The sequence below is a fragment of the Lynx rufus genome, unplaced genomic scaffold (genome assembly GCF_022079265.1).
Source record: "Lynx rufus isolate CCGP_SWC_20201006 ecotype Redwood Valley unplaced genomic scaffold, mLynRuf1.p SCAF_7, whole genome shotgun sequence".
NCBI classification, from domain to species: Eukaryota; Metazoa; Chordata; class Mammalia; order Carnivora; family Felidae; genus Lynx; species Lynx rufus.
The window spans coordinates 91,204,622-91,217,718 of record NW_025814889.1 but is presented as its reverse complement, the minus strand read 5'-3'; the positions used below and the strand labels follow the sequence as shown (position 1 = coordinate 91,217,718).

Sequence of the window (13,097 nt, the reverse complement as noted above, 5' to 3'; positions counted from 1 at the left end):
GTTAAAAAATGGACAGAAGACGTGAACAGACATTTCTCCAAAGAAGACATGCAGATGGCCAACAAACACATGAAAAGATGCTCAACATTACTCACCACCAGGAAAATGCAAATGAAAACTATACTGAGATATCACCTTACGCTTGTCAGAAGGCTAAAATCACAAACACAAGAAAACACAAAGAAACACGAGAAACAGCAAGTGTTGGCGAAGATGTGAAAAAAAAAAAGGAACCTTGTGCACTGTTGGTAGGAATGCAAACTGATAGAGTCACTGTGGAAAACAGTATGGAGGTTCCTGAAAAAATTAAAAACAGAATTACCATATGATCCCGTAATTCCACTACTGAGTATTTACCCAAAGAATATGGAAACATTAAGTTGAAAAAATATATGTACCATTATGGTTACTGCAGATTATTTACAATAGCTAAAGTATGGAAGCAGCCCAAATGTCCATCAAGGGATGAATGGATAAAGAAGATGTGGTATGTTTATACAATGGAAGACTACTTAGCCACAAAAAAGAATGAAATCTTGCCATTTGCAACAACATGGGATGTGGTATACATACCACATCTTCTTTATCCATTCATCCATTGATGGACATTTGGGCTGCTGGAAGTCCAAGATCAAGGTGTCGTCACGGGATGGCGCTAGAGAGTATTGGGCTAAGTGAAATGAGTCAGTCAGAGAAAGATAAATGCCTATGATTTCATTCATATGTGGAACTTAAGAAACAAAACAAATGAACAAAGAAAAAGGGAGACAAACCAAAAACCGGACACTTAACTATAGAGAACTAATGGTTACCAGAGGGGAGGTGGGTGGGGGGTGGGCAAAGTACGTGAAGGGGATTGAGAATACACTTATCTTGATGAGCACCGAGCTACGTATAGAACTGCTGAATCACTATATTGTATACCAGAAACGAATATACCACTGTATGTTGACTGTACTGGAATTAGAAATTTCAAGACTAGCTCACCACATAAAGCTGGGGGCAAAAAAGAAAATCCAAAAAATAAAATTAAATGAAAAATCTCAAAAAAAAAGTTCACTTAAAAAGTTAAGTTTTAGGGGTGACTGAGTGGCTCAGTCAGTTAAGTGTCTGACTCTTGATCTCAGCTCAGGTCTTGATCCCAGAGGCGTGAGTTCAAGCCCCACTTTGGGCTACAGGCTGGGTGTGGAAGCCTACTTTAAAAAAAAAAAAAGTTTTAGAACAAAGTTTTGGCGAACATACTTTCTGTGTCTTGCACCATTTGTGAAATGATGCTATTAAACGCTGTTAGTGCCTGTTGTGGCAACATTTTCCCTTCCTACCAAGGAAGAAACTGAGTTTTCTTAGTCCCAAAGAGAAAAACATAGTATCTTTGGCATGTGGGCTGGTTTGAACACTATGGTTGGAGCCAAGCAGAATAAGGAAAGGTCAGTCACCGAAAGGAATTGTGAGATACTTTACAATGGGCTACGCAGAAGAGCTTTAGATTTTCCGCTGTTAGAATTCGGTCAATCACCGCCACGAATATTTACTGAGCGTCCACTACAAGTCAGGGGTTATTCTAGCCAACGGAAGCACGTAAGTTTCAGATGAGGAAAACCTTTTCCATAATCAGACAATAGCCATTGCGGGGGGGGGGGTCACCAGATTACAGAGATGATAGTCATGGTAACAATAGCTATTCAGTTCAAAAAGTAATCGCTGAAGATCTGTTTTGTACGAGGCTGTCTGCCGGGCACTGGGCAGTAAGTAGTTGTGCCCAGTCTTCATTGCATTTTGAACTCTTTAAATTATTTTTTGTTATTTTATTTTATTAGTATGTGTAAGTCAATATCTAGGGAGCTTGGTCAAAGAACTCAATAGAATTTCCCCAAGAGGCACAATCTTGATCCGACTGATGACCCTCTCTCTCTCTCTCTCTCTGCCCCTTTCTGTCTCTTTCTCTCTCCTCTCTCTCATGCCCACACACTCCCCATTCTATCCCCATCTGGCAGCATACAAAACAGCTAGCCATCCCTACCCTCATGGAGCTTACCCAACAATGTGAAGAAAGAGGCAATACACCAGTATAAATATGTCTGTTATCTATCATATTGGCAAGTGATGAGTCTCTGAGGGTAAGTGAAGCAGGGAAATGCAATGAACCGTGAGGGAAGGGTAATTTTATAAGTTTAAATGAAGGTGGTCAGAGAAGGTCTCATTGTGAAGAGACATTTGAGCAAAACCCTAAAGGAGGAGGGGGAGAAAGCCATGTGGATGTTTGGGGCGGGGGAGGTTTCATGTACAAGGAACAACGAGGATACCCACATGGCCGGGATGAAATGGGAGAAGGGAGGTCTACAGGAGATGAGGAGGGAAGTGAGGTGAGCAGATGATGAATATCCATGCCGCATGCCGCAGTGAGCTTGGGTTGCCATAACACGATCGTAGAGGCTGGTGGCTGAAACAACAGACATTTTCTCACAGAAAATTTCTCACATTATCGCAAATGGCAAGATTTCATTCTTTTTTGTGGCTAAGTAGTCTTCCATTGTATATACATACCACATCTTCTTTAGCCATTCATCCATTGATGGACATTTGGGCTGCTGGAAGTCCAAGATCAAGGTGTCGTCACGGTTGGTTTCTGGTGAGACCTCTCTTCCTGGGTGTTCAGGGATGGCCTCACTTATAACTTCACATAGCTTTTCCTCTGTGAATGTTTAGGGGGTTGGGAGGGGGCAGAGAGAGGCGGAAGGGAGAGAGAGAGAGAGAGAGAGATCTCGTTTCTGTCTCTTTTTTTTTTTTAACTTTTTAAAAATGTTTTATTTATTATTTTAAGAGATAGGGAGTAAGCGGGAGTGGGACAGAGGGAGAGGGAGATACAGAATCTGAAGCAGTCTCCGGGCTCCAAGCTGTCAGCACAGAGCCCAATGTGGGGCTCAAACTCGGGAATGGTGAGATCATGACATCAGCCAAAGTCAGATGCGTAACCGACTGAGCTGCCCAGGCCCCCCTGATTTCTGTCTCTTCTTCTAAGGACACTAGTCCTATTGGATCCGGGTCCCACCTTTCTGACCTCATTTAACTTTAATTATCTCCTTGAAGACCCTATCTTCTAATACAGTCTCATTGGGAGTTAGAGCTTCAAAATGAGAGTTTGGGGGCAGCATGATTCAGTCCATGACCATCTACAGTTGCAGATAGTTGTAAGTCAGACGCAGGTAAGCCGTGGAGAGACATGCTCAGACTTTGTTTCTGAAAAAAAAATCACCTTGGTTGCTGAGAAGCTGGGAGACCAGCTAGGAGGGTCCTACAATAAAATGGGAAGAGATGGTGACAACGGTAAACCATAGAGAGTAGGATGTGCTGTGCAAATGAATTTGAGGATAATCTGGATGTGACGTTTGTCATGCCATTGAGCTCTTCTAGGAACCTTCCAATTTCTTTGTATATGAACCTCTCTGATATAAGACACTGCTGTGTCTTAATCTGTTGTGAAATGTGTAAGGAATTCCATATGGATGCAAATCAATATTAATAATAGTCAAAGTATCAAAACTAATTCAGAATATTTTGCCTTTTTCTTAGTAGGATGACACTTTCACTCCCTTGCAATTTGAAAAGTTATCTTGGGTGGAAAAAAGAAACCAGGTTAAAGAAAGCATCACTGGGGAAGTCTACAGGCGTGTGTTTGGGTGGAGAAATCTGCTTTCCTCCAATCTTCACTTGGCTGGCTTTTCTTGGCATACAGGCTTCACCTCAAAAGCCTTCCCGCCTAAGAGACCTTGTCCGACTGCTCCATCAAAGGTGTTTCCTGCAGTCACTTTCCATGTTATCACGCTGCTTTATTTCCCATGGCACTTGTATGCTTTGGTATTTTCCTATTTGGGTGTTCGTTGTTCACGGTTGGTCTGCCCCTCCTAGAATCTGCACTCCAGGAGAACAAGGTCTTTGTCTTGTTCACCAAACATTCCCAGCGTCTAGAACAGTGCCTGGCGTGTAGTGAGCACTCAATAAATATTTGTCAAGTGGATGCAAGGATAAAAAAAGAAAGCACGGAGACCCAGCTCACCAAGACTCGCAAAGTGCGTAAGGGGAAAGAAATCCCTTCTGTGTAGTGCAATGTTGAGGTTGACAGGGGACCACACAGTAGACAAAGGGCTGGGCACATTTCAGGGCTAGAGGCTTTGTATTTTTGAAGGTTTATGTGCAGATCTGGGAGTCAAGAGATTGGGGGTTCACATCTGCTCTATCTCCAACTCACTGTGTGACTACGGTACAAATCATTAACTTCCGCAAGCATTAGTTTCTCCATCTGGGTGGTGTTACGGGCTAGTTTAAACATTTAGAAACCTTCATTGGCATATATGACTCTATTTATGCTGTTTCTTTCAGGAGATTGAGTGCTTTGTGGAATCGAGCCCTGTTTTTCCCTTTGGTTTCTGAACTGCATTTCCTTGGCAGGCGAGGTGATTAATTGCCTTGAATTCCTCTTCTCCTGCTCCATTTCCCAGCTCTTCCCAGAGAGTGTCCTCATTCAGACTGCATGACTTTGATGGGAAGGACAAGGCCTTGATCATCTGAAGATATGCCTTGGGTTGTCATTCCCCACCTTTATTCCTCTTTCTTTGCTGACTCTAGCTAGGTGAATCCCCCAGCTTTCCACCACCCAGATATGCAGGCCTGGCCCAGCACGAGAAGGACACATATAGCTGTTAGTCATCTCCCAGTAGACAGGGTACAGAAATTAAGACTTGGGCTCAGATCCAGAAGGCCGTCCATGCCTCTCTCCTTTATTCTCCCTTGCCAGCCAGACAGTCTCTGCTAGGAGGAGGCCTCCGTCCTGTAAACAGCTGTTGGGTGACTTCCTTCTTCACTTCACCGCATTCTCACCTCCAAAGAATCCAGCTTCTCTTTAGGTCTGCCTCGGGCTTCTATCCCCTGGCCCTACCTAATCGTGAAGCAAGGGAGATACTGGCATGGCAGTGAATGGCATAAGCTTGGGATTCGGCCAGACGTGGGTTAAAATCTAGCAATACGACTAACTCCGTGAGCTTGGGCAAGTTACTAAATCTCTCTGGGCCTCAATTTCTCCGGTAAAATGAAGACGAGGAGGGATGGCCAGAATGAAACGAAATGACGTGAGTCAAGAATTCAGCGTAGCGCCTGGAATGCATCCAAGTGTGGTAGTTGCTACCATCAATTCCTGGTGCCCTCTTCACCAAGCCTAGGGAGCTCACCTGATGACATTATGCTCACTCTTTTTCCTTAGTTTCAAGGGTTGTTGCTGAAGGTTTAAAACTTTTGGTTTGAAAAGTTAATCGCCCCTTTTTGAGACCTCTAATTTGTACAAGGAGATGATCAAATGATCTTCCCCATGGGTATTATCTACTCATCAGCTTGGCTCTGATGACTAGGGTTTCTGGTGCTCAGAAACATCTCATTTCATCCTTTAAATAATTATCCTGCAAAAAAAGAAAGTCGCTATGTCGACACAACGCTACGTCGACACAGACAAAATCAGACAGAAGTTCACAGAGTTTTCCAGAGAAGAGGAACCTAGACATAGCCCATCTAGGTGATTCCAACTGGATACGAACATGTTGATATCTTATGGACTACTTAACTCTTCTTCAAATGTTTGATGTTAGCAATATTTTTTTTAAAAAATAGTTGTATTCTGAAGCCAACCTAATCTTTTCCATGCAGTGGATGGTGCATTGGCTTCCTAGATAGCCCGGACTGATGAAGTATTTGCTTAATGCCATGGATGGAATTTGTTTTCTCTAAAAAAGGAAATATCTCAACGGGGCATTTAGTATACATGTGCCAACTTCTCAAGTGGCACAGTAGGCTTTCTTGAGGGGCATGTAATGTTTTCTGGTTTTATGTTCTAACTTATCCTATAGGTTACAGCAATGAAGTGGAGCAGAATCTGTTGGTGTTATGAAGTCTCAGTGCTAGAAGAAAGAAAAAGAAAGAAAAAGAAAGAGAGAGAGAGAGAGAGAGAAACAACAAACAATGGAAGCATTGTAGGAAATATTTATAAGTCAAATGTTACGGAGAAAAACTCCAAACCAAAACCTATTTCAAAAAATGTTGGAGGAAATGGTATATCTTTTATGTGCTTAAGAAAACAGTTAAAAAGAACTTCACAGCATTGGGTCTATTAAGTACATTTATTCCAGTGATTTCCCAGATATTTCCAAGTTCCATTTAAAACAGAAGTCTCCTATCAAGAAATCCTTTGAAATTATTTACTCTTTTATGGTTGTAAAGTATGGAAACATAATACTTTTAATGGAAACGCTAATAAACGGCACATGCTATGAAGTGTCTACTGATGTGCTTTATAGGTTAGGGCTCTTACGTCACACGAACTTGCCAGTCTACGCTTCTGATCCCCGTAAATGCCCCAGTGATGTGGAAGAGGACAACTGGAAGGGCAAGGCCGTGCAAGAATGGCCTGGATCATTCATCCTTAGCAGAAAGATACGGTAGCCGGAGTCCTTCTGACAGGAAGCAAATTTGGCCAGCAGGCGGAAACAGAATTATTTGGATTAAGGACTTTGTTGTGCTTGAGGGATGGTGACTTGGTGGTCACCATAACTTGAAAAAAGGTTTTTCTTATATTCAATGTAAAGGAATGTTTTGTATAAGCCTGGTTGTGAATCCCCAGAATAAAATAGTATGTAACATTTTTAGCACGTATTTAATTGGCAACAGAAAAATGAAAACCACTTGACTTATAATGTTGAAATGGTATTCTGGTTAAAATCAACTCCCATAGAAGAAAATTTAATGTGCTTCACCAAATGCATATTTTCATGCAAAATAAATGTATTTTAAAGTTATATATCCTTAATTTTATGCTGAAATGGTACTTGCAGTCCACAGATGCATTCCCCTCCCCCACCCCAGCAAATTAATTTTCAGTGAAATGTTTTCAAAGCATTTTCACTTGTATATGCTTCAAATTAACAATTTGAAGCAAATAGTAATTGATTTATTGACATCTGATGGATTCATGCTTGTGTTCCTTGGTTTGCAAATCTTGTTAAAATGTTGTTAATAATCTATGGATATACATTTTAAACAACTGTCATTAAATTTAGAATAACTGTCATTAAATAAGGAGAAGTAAATTTAATAGTGTAGTTGCCATATATTTAAATACCAGTGGATGATTAGAAGCAGATTTATTGAGGGTTTAATCAAGGCTGGATAGATTCATGCCTTTTCAGCAACTATATTCATTTCATATTCTTTTGTTTCATTTTTCTATTTTAAAATGAATGGTTTGTAGGTATGTGAACTAGTCTCATATCAAAAGCTGAAGCATCAATTAATTAGTACCAAAATATATAGGATGCGCTATACTGCTCAAGATAATTCAAGACTGTGTATTAATCCTTGGTGAACCTGGTCGAGTCTTTCCCGAAAGACCCAGAGAAGCCCAGAGAGGAATGGCCGTTAGGAAGAGAGAAGAAATTCACCTGATTTTGTTCATATTTGCCACTTGGTAAAACAGTTGTCTAACCTCTTTTAAAATGCCTTTGATTCTATGGCTAAAATATCAAAGACTGATACTTTTAACAACATGGTTCAGAAATGTCAGTTTGATACACTTGGACTATCCTGTTTTAGTTTCATTTTATTTTGAAAGAACAAGACATATCTTCCAAACTATCTGGAGAGGTTGGTTTCTTTTCGCCAGGCTTCAGCCCACCCTATCCCGAGTTTGAAGCATTTTGTTAGATGCCTTTGATCTTCTGTTTGACTTCTGCTTCATGGAAAAATGCTCATAAACCTTCAGAGAATGGCTTTCTTTACTTTTAGCTTTATTCAAGTATTATAAACAGTGGACAGATCTATAGCAAAACGATTTTAAGAGCACTTAGGACCCACATGCTAATTTATTTGCTCACCACCAAAAAGGCTTGCTTGGTAAAAAGAAGTTTAAAAAGTTCAACTTGGCTTCATGAAAAAAAAAAAAACAACTCCACTTTTAAGTGGCTAAAAGGATTGCGTTTCGGGGTTTTTTTTTTTCTTTTTTGAAATATTAAGATCTCTAAAGCAACAATCTTTTTAAAGATGTTATGCACAAGGATTGGCATGACGTTTGAAATGGCTTCAAGAGTTCCTGTTACTCTTGACATGCTGGCAAACACTTCACAGATGTGCTTTCTCACTGCAGCCCCGTCAAGAGAGAATACAAAATCCGCGACTACAAACAAGTCCCCGCATGTCTTAATGCTAGGGCAAGAGAAGGCTGGAAGATGTCAGGGTGAGATGTCCTCTAATCCATCATTACTCCAGCCTAATTGTTGCTTCTCCACAAATGATGGGATCTACCAATGGAGCTCCACATTGTTGGATGTTGGATAACAATTGTGGTTTCAGATAAAACAGACAAACAAACAAAATTAGAAATCTTCGCCATTTGGCATTTTGCAATTCTGAAGACGTCTTTCAGTATAAAATGTGGGAAAGGTTTAGAGATCGTTTGTGCTATAGCTTTTTATTTTTTTTATTTTTTAAATTATTTAAAAATTTTTTTCTAACATTTATTCATCTTTGAGAGACAGAGTGTCAGTGGGGGAGGGGCAGAGAGAGAGAGAGAGAGAGAGAGAGAGGGAGACACAGAGTCTGAAGCCGGCTCCAGGCTCTGAGCTGTCAGCACAGAGCCCGACGCGGGGCTCGAACTCACGGACCACAAGATCACGACCTGAGCCGAAGTCGGACGCTTCACTGACTGAGCCACCCAGGTGCCCCTATGCTATAACTTTTTAAAAATGGAGTCTTCTAGAGCTCTACAGGAGTTGCAAACTGATGTGTCCTATGCTGAATCAGTACTGATGAGGGATTTTATTTGGACAACCGCTTAATTTCATGTTAAGATTCAGATTTCAGCTTCAGCTCTAGCAACACTGGCATTTTCTCCAGCAACACCAACTGGAAATAGTAGTGGCTGCACATTTCGTAGGGACTGTTGAATTTTTTAAAGAGTTTTCTCCACTTTTAACCATGACACTGGGCTTCTTGGCTCATTTACCCATGGTCTTCAGGTGGCATTTGGGTCTGTGACTCCTGCAGTGTAATATCACTCTGAAATACTAATGATGTTACTGCTGTGTCTGTATGAGGGAGTCTGAAAAATTTAAGTTCTGTTCTCAGGAGATACCCATTATGCAAAACTGATCCTTGTTCTTTAGCAGGACATTATGTTGATGCAGAAGTTGCTTGGGAAATCTACAAACCACTCTCTCAATGGATCTGAATCAGTGGCCTTCGTCATTGATGGTGGAGCTTCAGGGTGGTAAGGAGTTCTACTCTGGGCTCAGTGGGAGAACCATCTCTCGCCATGTGGGTGGCATATAATATGCAAACCCCCCAAAGAATGCCAGTTCCGGGAGGACGACTCCTTGTCAAATTCTGTGTACCTGGAAAAGTGTTTGGCATGCCCGCGAATATTCTGGAATGAACTAGATGGATTATTTATGGAACGTTCAAACTTAACTTGAACAGGAAATAGTTTAAAAATGGCCATTATTATTATTACTGATCACTGAATGCCTTCTATGTGTTAGGTAGCTTACAAGCACCATTTGATTTATTTCTCACCGCAATTCCACAGGAGAGGTGTTGTTTACCTGTTACATATGGGAACACCGAGAATCAGATTTTTAATGTCTGGTCATATGCCTAGAAACACCAGTGGTAAAGGCAGAAGCGCGGGCAGCTGCAGGTGGCGCTCTGGTTCCTTAGAGCCAAGCCCGCTGGGCGTCCACCTGGTACCTCGGTGAGGCCAGGGCCCCTAGATCTTGCCTCTCCTCCGGCGTGTTGGGGACAGGTTAGGCGACAGCACCCGCTCCTCTGAGGAGACACAAAGGTGGTTCCCCAGTGCTCAAATTTCTGGACCACCTTTGCTTTCTCCTCTCCGACGTTGGGCAGTCCTGTCCCCATTCTCTTTAGCCCCCCCAGAACTTCTCGCCCTATATCTCCCCCACACGGGTGCTCCCCACCTTCATGAACCAGCTCTTCCTCCACTCCCCTCATTTTCTTCATCCTCTTCGCGCTCCTGGGATCACACTTTGAGGGCAGCCTTTGAAAAACGGAATAGTGGACCAGAGCGGGGTGGGGGTGGGGTGGGGTGGGGTGGGGGGTTAAAAGTCGGGGCGTGCCAGGGAGGGAGATACGATGGCTTCCTCATCTGGCAATGAGGATGCTCTCATGATACCTAGAGCTGCTATCAATAAGATGATCAAAGAGACTCTCCCCAAATCTGGTGGCCAACAATGCCCGGGAGCTGGTGGTGAACTACTGCACTGAATTCATTCACCTCGTATCTTCTGAAGCCAATGAGATTTGCAACAAATCTGAAAAGAAGACCATCTCACCTGAGCATGTCATACAAGCACTAGAAAGTTTGGGCTCTGGCTCTTATATCAGTCAAGTAAAAGAAGTCTTACAAGAATGCAAGACTGTAGCATTGAAAAGAAGAAAGACCAGCTCTTGTTTGGAAAACCTTGGCACTCCTGAAGAAGAGTTATTGAGACAGCAGGCAAGAATTATTTGCAAAAGCCAGACAGCAACAAGCAGCATTGGCCCAGCAGGAATGGCTTCAAGTCTGCTTGACTCCAAAATATATGTTCTTTCTTGGGGTGCCAGGGTGGCTCAGTTGGGTGAGCACCTGACCCTTGATTGCAGCTCAGGTCATGGGATCGAGCTCCGGGTCAGGCTGAATATGGAGCCTGCTCAAGATTCTCTCTCTCTTTCCCTCTGCCTCTCCCCTGCTCACTTTCTCTCTCAAAACAAAACAAAATATGTGTTCTTTCTGCTATTCTTTGTTTCCTTTTAAATAGAAGATCATATTTGGAAACATTAAGTGAAGTGATGATGGAAAGGTTCTGTCTAAAAGACACCAAAACATCTGACAAATTGCTGACATCCTCAATTTAGTCAATTGGCTTGGCTATTTATTCCACAAAATCAGCAGTTTGTGAATTTACTGGTCAGTTGTGGACCTTGTAGGGGAGCTGGGAGAATGGAGCACGCAAGAGTTAATCTGTGAAGTGGGATCAGAAAGGTTACAAGACTGCCCACATTGAATTGGTTATTCAGCCTTAGACCCTCTCCTCTCACCTGGCAAGTGGCTTTCCTGACCCCATCCTTTTTCATCCAGAGCCTAAAGGGTTGAATTTTCTCAGGGTGTCCCTTTACCTCTGATTTGTCCCACTATGGCTTAAAAAGGTGGCCAAACTCCCAAAGCTTTTGGCCTTCCTTGCTTCATGTTGACCTGTCTACTTTATCTCAGATCTGCATCTTGGTACATCTACCTCTGGCCTGGTAATCTTGCTCCAACCTCTGATTTCTCCCCTAGCCTGGAAGTTTGGTGTTATGTATTTTTGACCTTGAACAGTAGCCAGATCCAGTTAATCCAACGATAGGAATGTAGCACACAAGACTCAAGGCGACTGACTTTAGTTGGACTGATCTGAACTGGTCAATGTAGCATGAGCCTTGGAAAGTTGTTTGACTTCTGTGGCTCATGATTACATTTTCCTCTCTTCTTCATAGAGTTGTGGGAACAGCTTTAATGGTGCTTATGAAGTTGTTAATTGAAAATGCTCGTGGGGGCACCTGGGTGGCTCAGTCAGTTAAATGTCCAACTTCAGCTCAGGTCATGATCTCATGGTTTCTGGGTTTGAGCCTCAAATCAGGCTCTGTGCTGACAGCGTGGAGCCTGCTTGGGATTTTTTGTCTCTCTCTCTGCCACTTGCACTTTCTCTTTCTCTCAAAATAAACTTTAAAAAAAATTACAAATTAAAAAAAAAGAAAATGTTCATGAATTCAAGGTAGTATATTAGTAACATTTTAAACCAAGTTTCTATTAATTTATATCTAAAAATAATTACATAGGTATAATACAAAAACAGTTTTCACATACAAAAATCAAATAATTATGAAATCCAAAACAGAGAATCAAAACTGAAACAATGTATAAAATGATAACCATTAAGGTAAAATAATGAACAACTTATTTGACTTTTTTAGATAAAATTTTCTTAGATAACATTTTTATCTGTATCTCTCACCATAATTTTTTCATTAAAAAATAGTATAGTTTAGGTATAGTAAAATTCACCCTCTTTAGTAGAAAGTTCTATGAGTTATGTCAAATGCATAGTCACATAACTACCACCATATTAAAAACATACAATAGTTCCATCACACCAAAATATTTTCTGTGCCTCTTGGTAGTCAGATTCTACCCTCAACCCCAGTCCCTTATAATCAGTGACAGCCAATATAAAATATTTGGATTCCCTAACCATTTGCAGATATCATCTGGCTCTTTTCACACTGCCCTGTGGGAATTGGGGTTAGAGTATCAGCACAAGAAAATACTGATAGTCGGGTGATTGCTATCACTATAAGTAATGAAATACTTTTCTATGACGCAAGAATCTTGTGCCCTCTGCCAGCATCCATGAAAACAGGGCAGGTTAACTTGTTTATTTGCAACTATGGTAAAATTTGAGGCCATTTATATGATTCTCGACTAGCTTATTTATTCCTTTCCAATATATATGTCTAATTTTTTTTTCTTGCCTTGTTGCATTGGCTAAAAATTCTAGTATGATGTTGAAAAGGAATTGTAGGAGGGACACCTTTGAATTGTTCCCAATCTCGAGGAAGGTGGGACATCCAGTTTCTCACTCTTAAGTATGACACAAGGTGTTGGTTTTGGTAGATGCCTTGTGTCAGTTTTAGATGTTCCCTTTTATTCCTTGTTTGCTCAGTTTTTGCTGAGGATTTTTTTCATCTTTGTTCAAGATGGATATTGGTTTTTACTTTTATTATAGCATCTTTGTTTTGATTTTGGCATCAGAATAATGCTGGCATAATTAAATAAATTGAGAATTGTTCCCACCTTTTCTATATACAAACTCTTTCAGAGTTTGTACAAAGTGGTGATTATTTCTTTCTCAAACATTTGGTAGAACTTACAATGAAGTCATCTGGGCCTGGAATTTTCTTTTCTGAAAGGCTTTAAATTAGAAATTCAATATCTTTAAAAGATACAGGACTAGTCAAGCTATTTATTTCTT

At 41.1% G+C, this 13,097-nt stretch overlaps 1 pseudogene; it reads left to right on the top strand.

Moving 5' to 3' along the window:
* Positions 1-10,182: 10,182 nt before the first annotated feature.
* Positions 10,183-10,679, top strand: LOC124501956 (protein Dr1-like; annotated as a pseudogene).
* Positions 10,680-13,097: the final 2,418 nt, after the last annotated feature.